Raw genomic sequence first — 13,356 nt, forward strand, 5'->3', positions numbered from 1 at the left:
GACAAAACTCGGCAGTTCTCGTCGCGAAGCGTCCAAGTGGAGGAGGAAAAGGAAAGGAGAAGCGGGGAGACTGTTCGTACTGGCAAAGAAGAAAAAGTACAATTAGATATTAACAGCCACCGTCGGCGGACAGTGAAAGCGGCACGAATCGACTGTGAGCTCCGAGTCCGGCTGCTTGTCCTCAGTCTATGGTGTAAACACATTAGTGTAGTTGTGACAGGGCGCCGTGAGCCACAGAGCAGAGGGAAAGGTCTCCTCCCAGTCTGTTGACGGACACAGTTGGGCTTCAGAGGAAAGAGACATAGCCAGACGTGACTGTACGGTACACCGGCCAGGTAAGACTGCCATGTGTCGATAAAATGCCACGTTAGCCGGCGACATAACGCGCTTTTAGCTGAAGCAACAGTTGGTCTCAGTCTGCTCCACTATGAGGCATATTTGCTGTCAGCTGCCAGCTTTCACAGTCCGTTTGTGCAACACTTATGAGCCAATTTAAACCCAGCAATGTATCGTTTTCCATAGCTGTGCCTCCAGTGGCCACACACTCACTCCAGTGGCAGATTCACTGCTTCATGAATATAGTATTCAACAGGTGAGAGCTGGAGCTGGAGGTTTACTCAGCACACTGCTGCCTGGGCCTTCTGCCCTGATTATTCCCCAAAGGCCCCACCTACTGTGTTCGCTACAATTACTGTGAAAACGCCAAAAGATTATTCCAGAACAGACTTTTATAGACATTTAAAACCAGCCACTTCCTTCACATTAAGCAAGAGGTAATGCCTTGTAACAGTGCCAGTGTAGTCCAACAATTCGATTATGAGGCTGATGGTTGAAGTGGAGGCCCCACACAGGGAAGTGGCTGGGATGTTTACATGGAGCTTCAGCAGTTCTGTCGGTGTCCCCCTGGCCATTAGGAGGACAGAACACAGACCGGCCATTGATAAGGCCAACTCATTAGTACCCCATTCACCGCCATCAAAGCCTCCTCTCGACGCCCATCGACATGAGTGGGTCGCACACTGGAAGCCGAGCATCACACATTTCCTGGGGGATTAATTTGGGGGTGACAAGTTTTATTTTGAAGGAGTGAACGACCTTATGACAGACACCAGACAAGAAGAAGTGCCAAGATCAAGAGACGCACATGGAAGACGTGAGCAAGTGTGGCAAAATTACCATAGAAGAAAGAATGTGCAGCTTTTATGATGACGTTTTTACCAGAAATGAAGTTGTTGAACAGCTGCCTTGTGCTTTGCTGTTGGTCATAAGGCTGCCTGGCACAATTCCCTGAACAAACACTGTCCTGCTGTATTTGGCAATGTCTGTGCATTCACAAGAACTGATCATTTCCTGCTCTTATTTGAACGGGCAGAGCAGTACAGTTAGTCAGAAGATGCTTATTGAGGTGTTTTTCATTCTGGGATAGGAACATGTGACCTTTGACAGCTTCTAAAACTCATTATGTCTCTCCACCAGCGTTGGTGGCACCGGCTGCATTTGGGGTTGGGTGAGTAGGTTAGACCCGGATTGCTGGCAGGATTTAACGTGACGTGTGATGCATGTAAATTGATTAGTAACAGGAGCAGGAGGGGTAGGTGGTCGAGATGGGGACAATGTCCTGCTTAATGCAAGGATTAGACGGGATGAGGACGGGGAAGGGAGCACCCTGTACAGTTTGATCCATTTTTAATCTCCTTCCTGTGTCTCCAGATGAGTTTAACTCGCCAAACAAGGCATGAACTGTTGGGATCATGTGGGATGTGGCCCATGCAGCTGCAACCAGCGCTGCAATGCTTCCCCGGCTAGCAGGCTGCTCTGGAAGCGGCGTCCTCTGACGCACAGAATGCTGCCCGACTTGACTGGCAGCTCTGTAGATGAGTTTTTGCAGGAGTTCGACACAGCGGTGGCCGCCGTCTGAGCCTCTCATCAGCCACGATCTGTTTCCTCACAGCGCTGTCTGTGGAATCCCCACAGTGTAGAGTTAGTTGAAATAGGAGTAGGTGTGTGTGCGGACGTGCCTGTGTGTGTGCACGCTCCAGTGCCTTTTCAGCGATCTTGACTATTTCCTGAGTGATTCACGTACTTTCTCAACATGTTACACACACAGCTTACAGGCTATGAAGTAAAGTATATGTTCCAAAGCGTGTGTTATACCTCATTAAAGAGTGCACTCACACTCTTTCTCCTCTCTGCTTCTTACGCCTGTAATAATAAGGTAGCTACACACCAAGCAAACACCAATATTTCAGTCATGTACAGGGCTGTGAGCGTTTGGAGCCGATTTAAAACTGAAATAATGAGTCAGTCACATTAGCTGATTAATAAGAAGTTAATCAGGAACTGTCTTAATGATGGGAGTGATCACAAATTTCAAATGATTGCAGCTTCTGTTTCTCACATGAGATAATTCAGTGCTTTTTAAAGAGAAACTAAATATTTTTGTGGGACCACACAAGATTTTTGCAGATTTAAAAAAAAAAAAAAAAAATTATAGTTTTTTAGTTCTTTTTCAAAGGCCACACTTTATTTGTATTTACAATAGTTATTGAAGTTATTAGTCATTTAATCAATTAATTGATCAAAAGAGAACTACTCTGCAACTATTTGATGATGAAGAATTGCAATAATTATTTGTAAAACCTTTAAAAATACCAAACATTCTTTGCTTCTCTTGAATATTTTCTGCTTTTGTCTGTTCTATGTTGGTAGACTGAATGTTTTTAGATTTCTCTGTTAAAATGGTTAAAATAAGATGTCGTCTTAGACTCTGCAAAACTGCGATTTTTCACAACTAGTGATATTTTATAGCAAAATCTCTAGTACATTAATGAAGAACATTTTAAAATACCCAAATAAAACTATGGCAGCAGTGTTTATTGAACTCTATAACTATATGATGAAAATACACAAGACTACGGAACTGATTAAACAGTTGAAGTAAATTTTTTGAATAGAATATATACTTTATTGATCCTAACAAGGAAATCATTTGTAACAGCAGCATTTGATACACAGACAATCCACAAACCCAACGAAGACCAACACAATAATCTAAACATTGATCTAATAGTCATATATCTATGTAAGTTAGAAAAAAAAATATATAAGAAGTTAAAAACGTGCGCACAGCATATAGTCATAAGTTCAAAATATTAATAAGAATTACTGAGAAGTTTTCAGAAGTATGACAAGTACTGCAAGCAGAGCAGAACAGTCTCTGGTTCTGTTGCACCATTGTTTGCAATCAATATCAGGAAATATTTGCGATTTGTAATTTCTGCATCAATATGAGGAAATAACTTCATTTGTCAGGTATTTGTTTGAGTCAGGCAAAAATAAACATTCCTGTCTGATTAGATTTCCCATAAATGTTTTATTTTCATTGATTTTCCCAGAAACTTAGCACAATTGTTCATGCTTTTCTGACAGTTGACCATAATCTCTGCCCACAGCCAGTCACAAACCTAAATAAAGCTCCGCCAAATGTCTTTGATAACATAACAATTTGGAGCATTTTCCATAATTGAACTCTGTTAAATGTTGCACAACATGGCAACAACAACTGCGTAACTTTTCCTTTCTCAGCCTATCATGGTGTTGTTGCAGTTCGGAGGTATGTTTAGACGTCCTGTAGCCCTGAAAGGCTTTCCCAACTTGGTGTTTGTGGTGTGTGTTTGTGTATGCTCAGCATTGTGTGTGTTGGTAGTCACAAGGCTGAGCCTACAGTGTCTGGTTTGCCTGAATTCCACCCTACCCAGCAGCAGATGTACTGAGAGGGGTGGTGGTGATACTGCGGATATGCAGTCACACCCATCTGTTGGTTTGGCACCAGAATTACTTGCTTTTACAAAATACAGAGCATTACTGGATCCTTTTCGATTGACTCAAAATAGGCCAACTCGGTAACATATGCACTTTAAGGCAGAAACGTTCTCCAACATGTTGCTTTTATTTTCTGCTTGTGTTAATTTGCATGTTAATTAGAAACCACAGGGAATGAAATGTTACGGCACAAAGATGAAGTCAGATGAAGGTAGATTTTTTTTTCCCCACTGCTTTCTTCAGGAAGTAAAGCACTAATCAGGTTGACATCAACCTCAGATGTACACATTCTCCAAGCAGGAAGCGTTGTCATGGCAACCATCTCAGCTAGGTAAGAAAGGTATCGGAACAGACCTAATTTCCCCTCGTTTCTGTGAATGTGTCAAGATTTTTAGATTCCTTGTAACAGCTCTGTGCAGAACTTTTATAGTTGTGTTCTGTCATTCTAAGTGGAGGAGACGGTTGATGGAAATTAAGATAAAACTGGTGAATTCCCCCAAACGTAGATCGCCTGAATCCACATGGGAGGAGAAACCAAGCAGCTCTTTATTCCCTCAGCTTCCTCCTCACGGCCTCAGCGCTCGTCTCAATAGTCCTATGTTGTTCACTTGTTTTTTTTATATACTAATAAATGTAATATAGCTCAGCAGCATAGCAACAGTGCTCTGCTTGATGTTTGGCAAATAAAATTGGTTTGCTTAAAAGGCTTATGTCAGATGATTTAAAGCTCGATCATTACTAGGAAACAAGTGCTGCCGGCAACAATTTGTTATTCTGCATCATTTCATTTGCCCTAACAGATACTGCTTTTGTTTTGTTCCTTCCAGTAAAACTCCCCAAAGTTTTCAGTGATATAAAATATGAAAACAGCAGCAAATATTCACATTTAACAAGCAGAATATTTCAGCCACAAAATCCGACTCTGATTGACTGACAGCTGAAGGATTTTTTTCATCATTCTTATGCTAAGTGTTGGTTTTTCCACTCCTCGAAGTCTGAAAATTCTCATGACTGAATGCTTTATACTATGTGAGTGTGCCTTTTTTTTGGATGAAAACCAATTTCTGTCTTTTTTCTAAAACAGGATATTGAAGCAGTAACTCCTGACAGCCTTTGGTATGTTGTGACCTGCTTGTGCCTACAAAGCTCTTGGGGCCTGTGATAACATGCCTAGATCTAAGAGGGAAATCCAAAATGCCTCTCTAAAGGGAAAAACAAGCTTTTGTGGGACTATTTTTGGTTGTATGAGAGCCTACAGAGTAAAACCAGTGTGCGGATTCTGAGAACGTGCTTTTTTGTAATGTGTAGAACAGCAGATTGTAGCTGAAATGAATCAACTCAACATCGCCATCTTGAGTCGGTGTCTTTTTTTCCTAATTTTTCAGATGGATTTCCTTTTTGTTTTAGGTTGAAGTCGTCTTTTTTCCCTCCTCTGAAATGCTGACTAATACAGTCCATTGCACAAGCAGTAATTATAATGCACGTGTAAGTGGTTATTATAAAAAGGCAAGAACCGGTCAGGCCACCTGATTTGAGCAACCAAACAATAAACTAAATGTTGTCTCTTATATTAGTAATAACTTTTATTCATGCACGTGACAAGAAAAGAACCCTTCACCTTGCAGAACAAAACCTTAGAACTGGCAAACAAGCAAACATATCGAGAGTCTTTGGTTGTTCAGGACCTCCGTTTGCTGCCAGTAAATAGTTGTTCATCCTCAGCTCTGATTGGACGGAGAGAGGGAAGCCGATAAGATAGGTGTGTTTAGAGTGTAAACTGTGTCCAAGGTTGAAGTTCCTCTGAGACACTGATGTGAGGTTAGATTTGAAACTGTCCCTCAAACCGTCAAGGTTAGTTAATGAGCTGACAAGAGAAACTGAGAAAAAGAAACTTAGCAAGGATGTGAGAAAAAATTAATTATAACAGTTGGTTAAGGAGGTTGTCATTACAAATCTAAACCAAAGATTGACAGTCATAGTTGAGTGCAGGTAAACAGTTCTGTATTTTCAGGTCTCAGCAACTGAAAAGCCAAATAAGTTCAAATGCTTGGTTTATGAATTCCAAATTTAAAAAAAAATATTTTATATCAATAATTGTCGGGCTGAAATGCTACACTGGTTCTAGCTTGTGTAATATATGAGTTTTTTTGTGTTTTTTTTTTTTTTTTTTAGATTTTTCATATAATAGAAGCACAGGTGTCACTGATAACATCAATAATGTGCAGTTATGGTGTCCCAGTAAGACCACAATACCAGGAGGGTGTTCGCTTGTACTGTATACTGCATATACCTGTGGGAATGCTTCCTTTCATAGGTTACAGTGTAGTATATACCATGGGAAAGTTCTAATGCTGTGCTACATAGTCACATGAGCACCAGAATTATAGTATTGCAATGACAATAGTCACGGAAAGATGAATGTAGCTTTTAATTTCACATAGAATCTATGACTTGTACTCACAGATTTTTTAATACTATTTTGACAACATTTTTTGTACTGGGGAATAGTGTTCTGGACGAGACTGTTTTCTTAAACCCACTTTTGCTGCATTTGTGACCAGGACTGTCTGCTCTCACAGCGTATTAGTTGACTCCCTCCTGCACCCACTGATTTTGTATCTTCTCCTAAGACTTTGGGATAACACATTATTTTACTGTGCAGCATAAACATACCTGATGGTACAGTTACATTCATAAGGATTGCAGCTAGTCTAGAGTCGTAAGTACACATTTCTAGATAATATCTTGTTTAATATGTACAGGAAGAAGTGTTTTATTTCTGAAGGAGAGTTTAATTTGACCAGGGAGAATGGAGCAAGTATGTAGCTTCAAACAGGAGGAGCCAGATTTTCTTGTATATCAATACTTTGCACATTTGTTGTCCAATTCTTTTCGATCTTGTTTAGTAACACTTGAAAAATTTGTGTCTTAAAATCCACTTTCTTTAATCTTCATTTGTCGACCTCATCCTTTTGGATAGTTCCAGATCCATGAACTTGCAGTTTATTTTTTCCTCCCAACTCCTACCTGCAGCAAAGTTAAAACTGTTCACTCCTGTGAGATCAGTTTTGGGTCCTGTAGAATCTGCAGTGTCCTAATCCCAACGCGGTCCTCTGCTGGGTAATTAGCATAATGCACTGTGGGACACAGTAAATCATGCAGATAGCTCAAGTGGCGTACACGGACGTTTGACCAGTGTAGTGTGTTATCCAGGTAATTTTCAACGTAATCACAAACTAATTGCTGCTTTTGGTCAGCATCAGTAGATGATATGCCATTTAGATCAGACTCTCTGGCTATGAAGCTAAACAGCTGAATGGAACACGGTCATAATGAATTTCATTCTTTATGCCTGTATAGTTTTCATTTTGTTTTTTAAATTTTTATTATTATTATATTAACCCTTTAAAAGGCACTCATTGAAATACTTTGAAATTCAAAATTTCAACCCTAGAATATAGGGTTGAAAGATAGAGGACATAAGACTTTGCTTTTATGACATTTTTAAAAATTTTTAATTTTCGTGTTGAAATTCAACTTCATTGAAGTTACAATATATGATTCCTTGTTCGTTAGTGGTAAAAAACAAAACAAAACAAAACAAAAACATTCCAAGAAATGTATATATCATTTCTAAGCACAACTACTCAACCGTAAAATGTGAGTTTCGTCAACTAACCATGGTTAGTTTTGATGTTTCAACCGAAAATATGGAAGAGGACCGCACCGCAAGTCCATCTTTTTCCAACTTCAGAGAAAAGAGAAAGTTTAGTACGTTCTAGGCCTCCGCTGATTGGTCAGATGCCACGATGTCGTGTTCTGTAATGTAGAGTGATCTCCGCTGATTGGCTGGGTGAAAACCACATGCTTCTCGACCTCACTGAGAGGCAGATATTTAATGAGTGTGAAAGTTACCAAATGTAATCACTTGCCCAATAAATGGGTGAATATTTTAATTGTAGCATGTCCAAGTGTTTAGTGCATAGTTGTTTGCATCATTTGTAACTTTAAATCTTTTTTTAAATTATTATTATTGGCTCTGTTTGCTTTAAACCAGCTGTCTCACTTCTGTAAAAATGTGATGAGCATTTTTTTTTTTTTTAAGTATTTTCAGAATGTCTATAGATTAAACAGTAATGTATGTAAATTTTTCTAAAATTGATATTGCAAAAAAAAGTACAGTTTGGGCCTTCACCTTTAAATCAACTACCTTACTTGGCATTCAAACATGTAAACACGGTCTAGTCCAGCTTCTCAGGACTCTGCATGTTTGTGTGTGCTTCTGTTCATAAGGGCTGTGGACGGACAGGAGAACAATGTGTAAATGGATGTGAGGAAGAACAGGGACAACAATTTATTAATAGATCAGTGGTGACATCAGAAAGTCTATTTTTAGGCCCACTGTGATCTTCAAACTGCCCCATGCAGGGGACTTCTCCCCGTCACCCACCTGTTGCTTGACTTAACTCCGTGACGGGGTGGGTGTGAGTCAACTTAACCTAATTTAAAGGGAAGAGGTGCAGGGGCTTACATTGTTCCTGGATAATTACAGGGAATTGTGGGCAACTTGTCAGAAACAACAACATCCATATATGAAGACTGAGCAGCAGGAGGGATGCATCTCTTGCTGAGTTGTCTGATGCTCTGTTTCCTCCCCAGCGGTAATGTGACTGGGGTGAATGATGTTTAGCAGCGATCTAACGCCCAGCAGCTCCCCATAAAAACAAATGAACAGTGTCTCTCTCTCATATTGTGGGTTTTAAATACTTATAATTTAAAAACAGCCTCTTGTGTAGCTGTAAGGGCAACACTGCTCCTCTGAGTAAATGATGAAGGTGTTTACATATTTAGTAAATAATGGTTCTTTTATCAGTTTAAAATAAACTGGGGCAAAAGAGTTAAAAACAGATTTAAAGAGAACATCCCTGAAACAAAGCAGACATCTTTGGATCTTGAAGTCATCAAATATTGTGTTAATTACAATCCACATTTAAGCCTCTGTAGTACAGTACCTGCTGTCTGCCACACGGTGGTGCACTCTGACTGCTTTCTGCCTATTTTCAGTCACAGTGCTTACAAAGGTTAAATGGTGTTGCTTCAGCTAAATACATGTTTGACAAGCCATTGTAGTGCAGCACTTTACCACCAGCTAGTCACATTTAAGTGACATTTTCAAATCAGTTCCTGCTCCCACAGCTTTCCTATGAAGCCCATTTTCTCCCTAATGACAAGTTACCCCCTTATCTGCTCCCTCTCTCTTGTTAACTCTCTCACACACACATTCGCCATCTGTCGCTGTGGCACTGCCAGGTGGCCAAAACACACTGCAAGCTTGTCCATTGTACTTTAAATATGTGTTTATTCTCCTGAGAGAGATGGAGCTCAAACGTGTGTGTGTGTGTGTGTGTGTGTGTGTGTGTTATAGAGGCCCTTTCCTCCAGAGTGATAGCGTGTTGTGTGTGTTCTGTATGTTGCACCTGTGACGTGAATCAGTTTCCAGGTATTTATCTTGTCAGATGGCTCAGATAGTGTGCACGCACCCCTGTAGATCATATTACTGTCTGGATTATTGACTGGAAGGACTCTATAGTAACCAACACAAGCCAAGTGTCAGTAACACAAAAGGCCGACAGATGAGCGTCACTCTTCTTGATGATGTGCTGTTTGTTGGTAACTTGACTGTAGTTACAACACGTTGAGGCATACTATTAATATTAATGAGTTTGCACTTGAACTTAAGGCAAGCAAAGCCAAAATAAAAAAACAAAACAAAAAAAAAAGTAGTCATGACCTACAATTAACTCTAATGTGAACAGGTAAGAACTGTCTGTACAATTGTTCTAGTATAAAAACAGGTTTTAATTGTAATTATACTGAAAAGATAGTGTTTTAGTTACATAACAATAGTACCATAACAAAGCATTTGCAGACCAGTCCCTCTATAAAAAAATCCATCATTACATTCCTCAAGATTAGTATTTCTTGTATATATTATTTTCTTCATTAGAGCTGCAACAATTAATCAAATATTTAATTAGATGTCAACTATTACATTGATCGCTAACGATTTTGATCATCTATTTATCCGTCCGGTTTCCCATTTCTGGTTTCTTTACTCCTATGACATCAAACTGAATAGCTTTAACTCGCAGTATCTCATCTTGGGCTGATCAGCATTTTTCACCTTTTTCTTAATTTTTATAAACTGAGCAACTAATTGAGCAATCAAGAAAATACCTGATGGATTAATCAAGTGATGAAAATAATCATTAACTGCAACCCTAACTGCCATGGATGCAAGTTTACCCAATGTTTGAGTTTGTAGAAAAATTAAAGGCATTACCAGTGTCTGGCTGGACTGGGTGAAGTGCTTTGAAGTACTCCCACTCACAGGAAGGCATACCTTTCGCAACGTCACAAACTCTCCCCTTGTGTTGTTTCCTCTGACATGTACAGCATTTCATAAGACTGCAGCCCAAATATGGGCACTTCCTGTCAGAGTGGGTGAGAGTCCAGGCAGCATCCTGTCACACAGGTAAAGAAGAATGGGGATGGATTAGGCTACCGCTGGGGTGTAATGGGCCAAATGCTCCTGAAGTGAGACGGTGTGCAGTGCTCTTTCAGCAGCGTTTCCTTTAAACTAACTAGAGAAAAGTTTGAGGCAGCAGAAGCCTGCAGTCCAGCCTAAAGGCTCCAGTGACAGATGAATCATTCATAATGCTTATGGTGGAATCAGCATGTCAATTCAGCTGTCAGCCTGTGTGTGAGTGGGCTGGAGAAACAGTGTCACTTTGATGGATTCTTCCATTTCTTTAGGGCTCTTTATGAGCCTATGGGGAAGTTTGCTGGCATCCCAAACAAAGGCCAGTGTGTGTGCTTCCTTGCTTAGGCTGCGACTCTGATAAAAGGGCTCGACACCTGTAGCAAAGAGCCGTGCATCCACAAGTGTCTGTGCTGCGTTTGAGGGAAGAAACTGCACCCCTTTTTTGTCACTTTAAAACTCGTTGGGCCCCACAGTTTTTTGTTGGATGCTCTGCAGTGTTTCTGTTTAGAGCAGGTGTCCAAGAGATGCACAATTGCCGCCTGTCCCCTTGTCCACAGTGTCTCCTCATTTGCTCTGATCAGGTGCCTCATTCACACTGTTGAATTCATTCCCTTTTAAAGCACTCCAAGGCTTTGTTGGTCTATGATTTATAGCGTCGTTTGCTCGTTCCTTCACGGGGCATGGTTGGAACAAGGCCTCACATTTTGTCCAGGAATAGTTCTCGTACAGTGTCTCCTTGTGCAGTTACCTTTCTGAACTGTGCCAAATAGGCAGTGTTCCCCCAGTGCACACTTCTTATTGGAAAACTAGGCCCTTATCTGATTGTGTGGAACTTTTTTTTTCTTCACCAGCAGCATTCAGCCGCAGAATCTGCAATTCAGACATTTCATTCTGGCTCCATTACAGGAAAAAAGAAACACAATTACATCTCTGTCTGCACCTCTCAATATGTTGAAGCGCTTCTTTCTTCACAACAGATGAGTTTTGTTTTACTTTTTTTTTTTTTTTTACTTTAACATGACCTTATGGCACAGTTTAGAAAAACTAACTTTCCTATGCATTGCCCTGACTGTGCGCATAAAATTGATCTCAACAGCAGTGGAGTTACTTAAAGAGGCTGCAATCCATTTTTCAAATAAACAAAACTACTTGCATGAATGAGCCAGGTTGAACCTAGTGACCTGCTCGTGTTGAGAAATGGATAGAGTACGAAGAGAGGAAGCACAGGGAGGATGAGGAGGAGGTAGAGATCGTTTTAGATGGGATTCGGGGTGGGCTGCAGAGGAAGTGGCCTCAGTGTGACCCACAGGGTGAGCCTCTTCCTCCAGCCGACATGTCTTTGAAACTGTTAGATGAACAGAGTCGCAGTGGTTGGAGGGAGGAGCAGCCATTCATGTGGCTTCTGATTAATAGTAACTCAGACCCCTTTGTGTGTGTTATGGGGGGGTGATTGTAAGCCAATCTGTCTGTGTGTAAGTCACTGGGTCAGTCTGAGATCCTGTCTTCCTCTAGCCGTGATGTATTTCAACTGTCATAATGTTAAACTTCATGCCTTTCTGTCGTAAATGTCTTGTAACTGAATCTACTTAATGTGTTTGACTTTCTTGAAAGCACTCTGGGGATTTGGGGAATTTATTCTTCTATTTTTTTCCCTTTGTACACTGCGGCTCTGTCAGCAAACGTTTGAAAAACTAAACCAAAAGTACTTTTCCTTTCAGCAGCATAACTGGCATTTCTGAGGCCTGTTGTCACTTTAAATTCCCTTAGTGCAGCATCCCCAGTGGCATTACAGGGCTTTCCCGAGGCTTTCAGGGGGCTTAGGGCGCTCTTTTGGTTCATGAGGGTTGGTGGTGGGGGTTCAGAGGGGTTGATATTATTCAAAGGAAATTAGACGTTATTTAAATTTTTTCTTTTTCACATCATTCTCCACCATTATTCTCACCATAACTTGTGAAAGAAAGCCGACAGCATTTATTATACTTGTAGTCAAAGTCTGTTGAGTTCACCAAATAACGTGTTTCAGATGTATTGAAAATATATGCATATTAATTTAACTTGTATGCATGGGAAGAATAAACATGTTTCCGTAAGGCTCTTTAATTTAATTACATATGACTGGATGTGTAATTACTTTGAAACTGCAACCATAGGTAGGATTTCGTGATTTATTTAAACTTTCATTTCGTCTACAAATCTTTCAGCCTTCTTTTAAACTCTTCACTTTATCAGCTTTGTTGGCTCTATAAAATCTTGTAATGATTTATCATCAAAATTCTTATGTAAAGTAAAACCGGGTGGATCTGGTTTGGTGTTTGTGTTTATTCCAGTTGCTAGCCAAACTATGCTGATGAGAAATGTTAACTTTAGGTCACTATAAGTTATGGTAAGGAAGAAGGCTCTCAACCACAATTTGGAAAAGTGATTTTTATGTTTAAAAGAATGCTTTGACCAGCTTTGATTAGGTACCAAATTACTTTGGATAGTAGTGTGAGTTCACTCGAAGTGTCTTTATGTAACTCCAACTAGCTTTGCTGGCTAATGCAATTCATCCATCCATTATCTATGCACCGCTTAATCCTCATTAGGGGACGCCCTTAGACAGGGGACACCCTGGACAGCTACATATACAGACACACCTACGGACAATTTAGAATCACCAATTACCCTCAGCATGTTTTTGGACTGTGGGAGGAAGCCAAAGAACCTGGAGAAAACCCACGCATGCACAGACAGAACATGCAAACTCCATGCAGAAGGATCCTGGGAAGGCCGGGATGCGATCTTTTAGCTGCAAGACGAAAGTGCTAACCACCAAATCACTGTGCAGCCCCTTATGTAATTCAATAAATCAATATTTATGCAGCTAGTTTCGCAGTTTCTTAAGTTGTAAAACTGGCTATTTGCACGTGATTCATGGTGCCAGTTTAGCTTTTCATTTATAGAACTCCCTTTGTTGTTTTCACACTTATTCCTATGGGTTGCCTAAATAC

At 40.3% G+C, this 13,356-nt stretch overlaps 1 protein-coding gene across 1 annotated transcript in view; it reads left to right on the forward strand.

Annotated features, from left to right (window-relative positions):
- Positions 1 to 13,356, forward strand: part of gng12a (guanine nucleotide binding protein (G protein), gamma 12a) — a 31,428-nt gene continuing 18,072 nt past the window's right edge. Inside the window, exon 1 of the mRNA XM_023295623.3 lies at positions 1 to 335. The gene's annotated coding sequence lies outside the window, so the exon portion shown is untranslated. The remainder of the gene's footprint in view (positions 336 to 13,356) is intronic.

The sequence above is a fragment of the Amphiprion ocellaris genome, chromosome 10, assembly GCF_022539595.1.
Source record: "Amphiprion ocellaris isolate individual 3 ecotype Okinawa chromosome 10, ASM2253959v1, whole genome shotgun sequence".
NCBI classification, from domain to species: Eukaryota; Metazoa; Chordata; class Actinopteri; family Pomacentridae; genus Amphiprion; species Amphiprion ocellaris.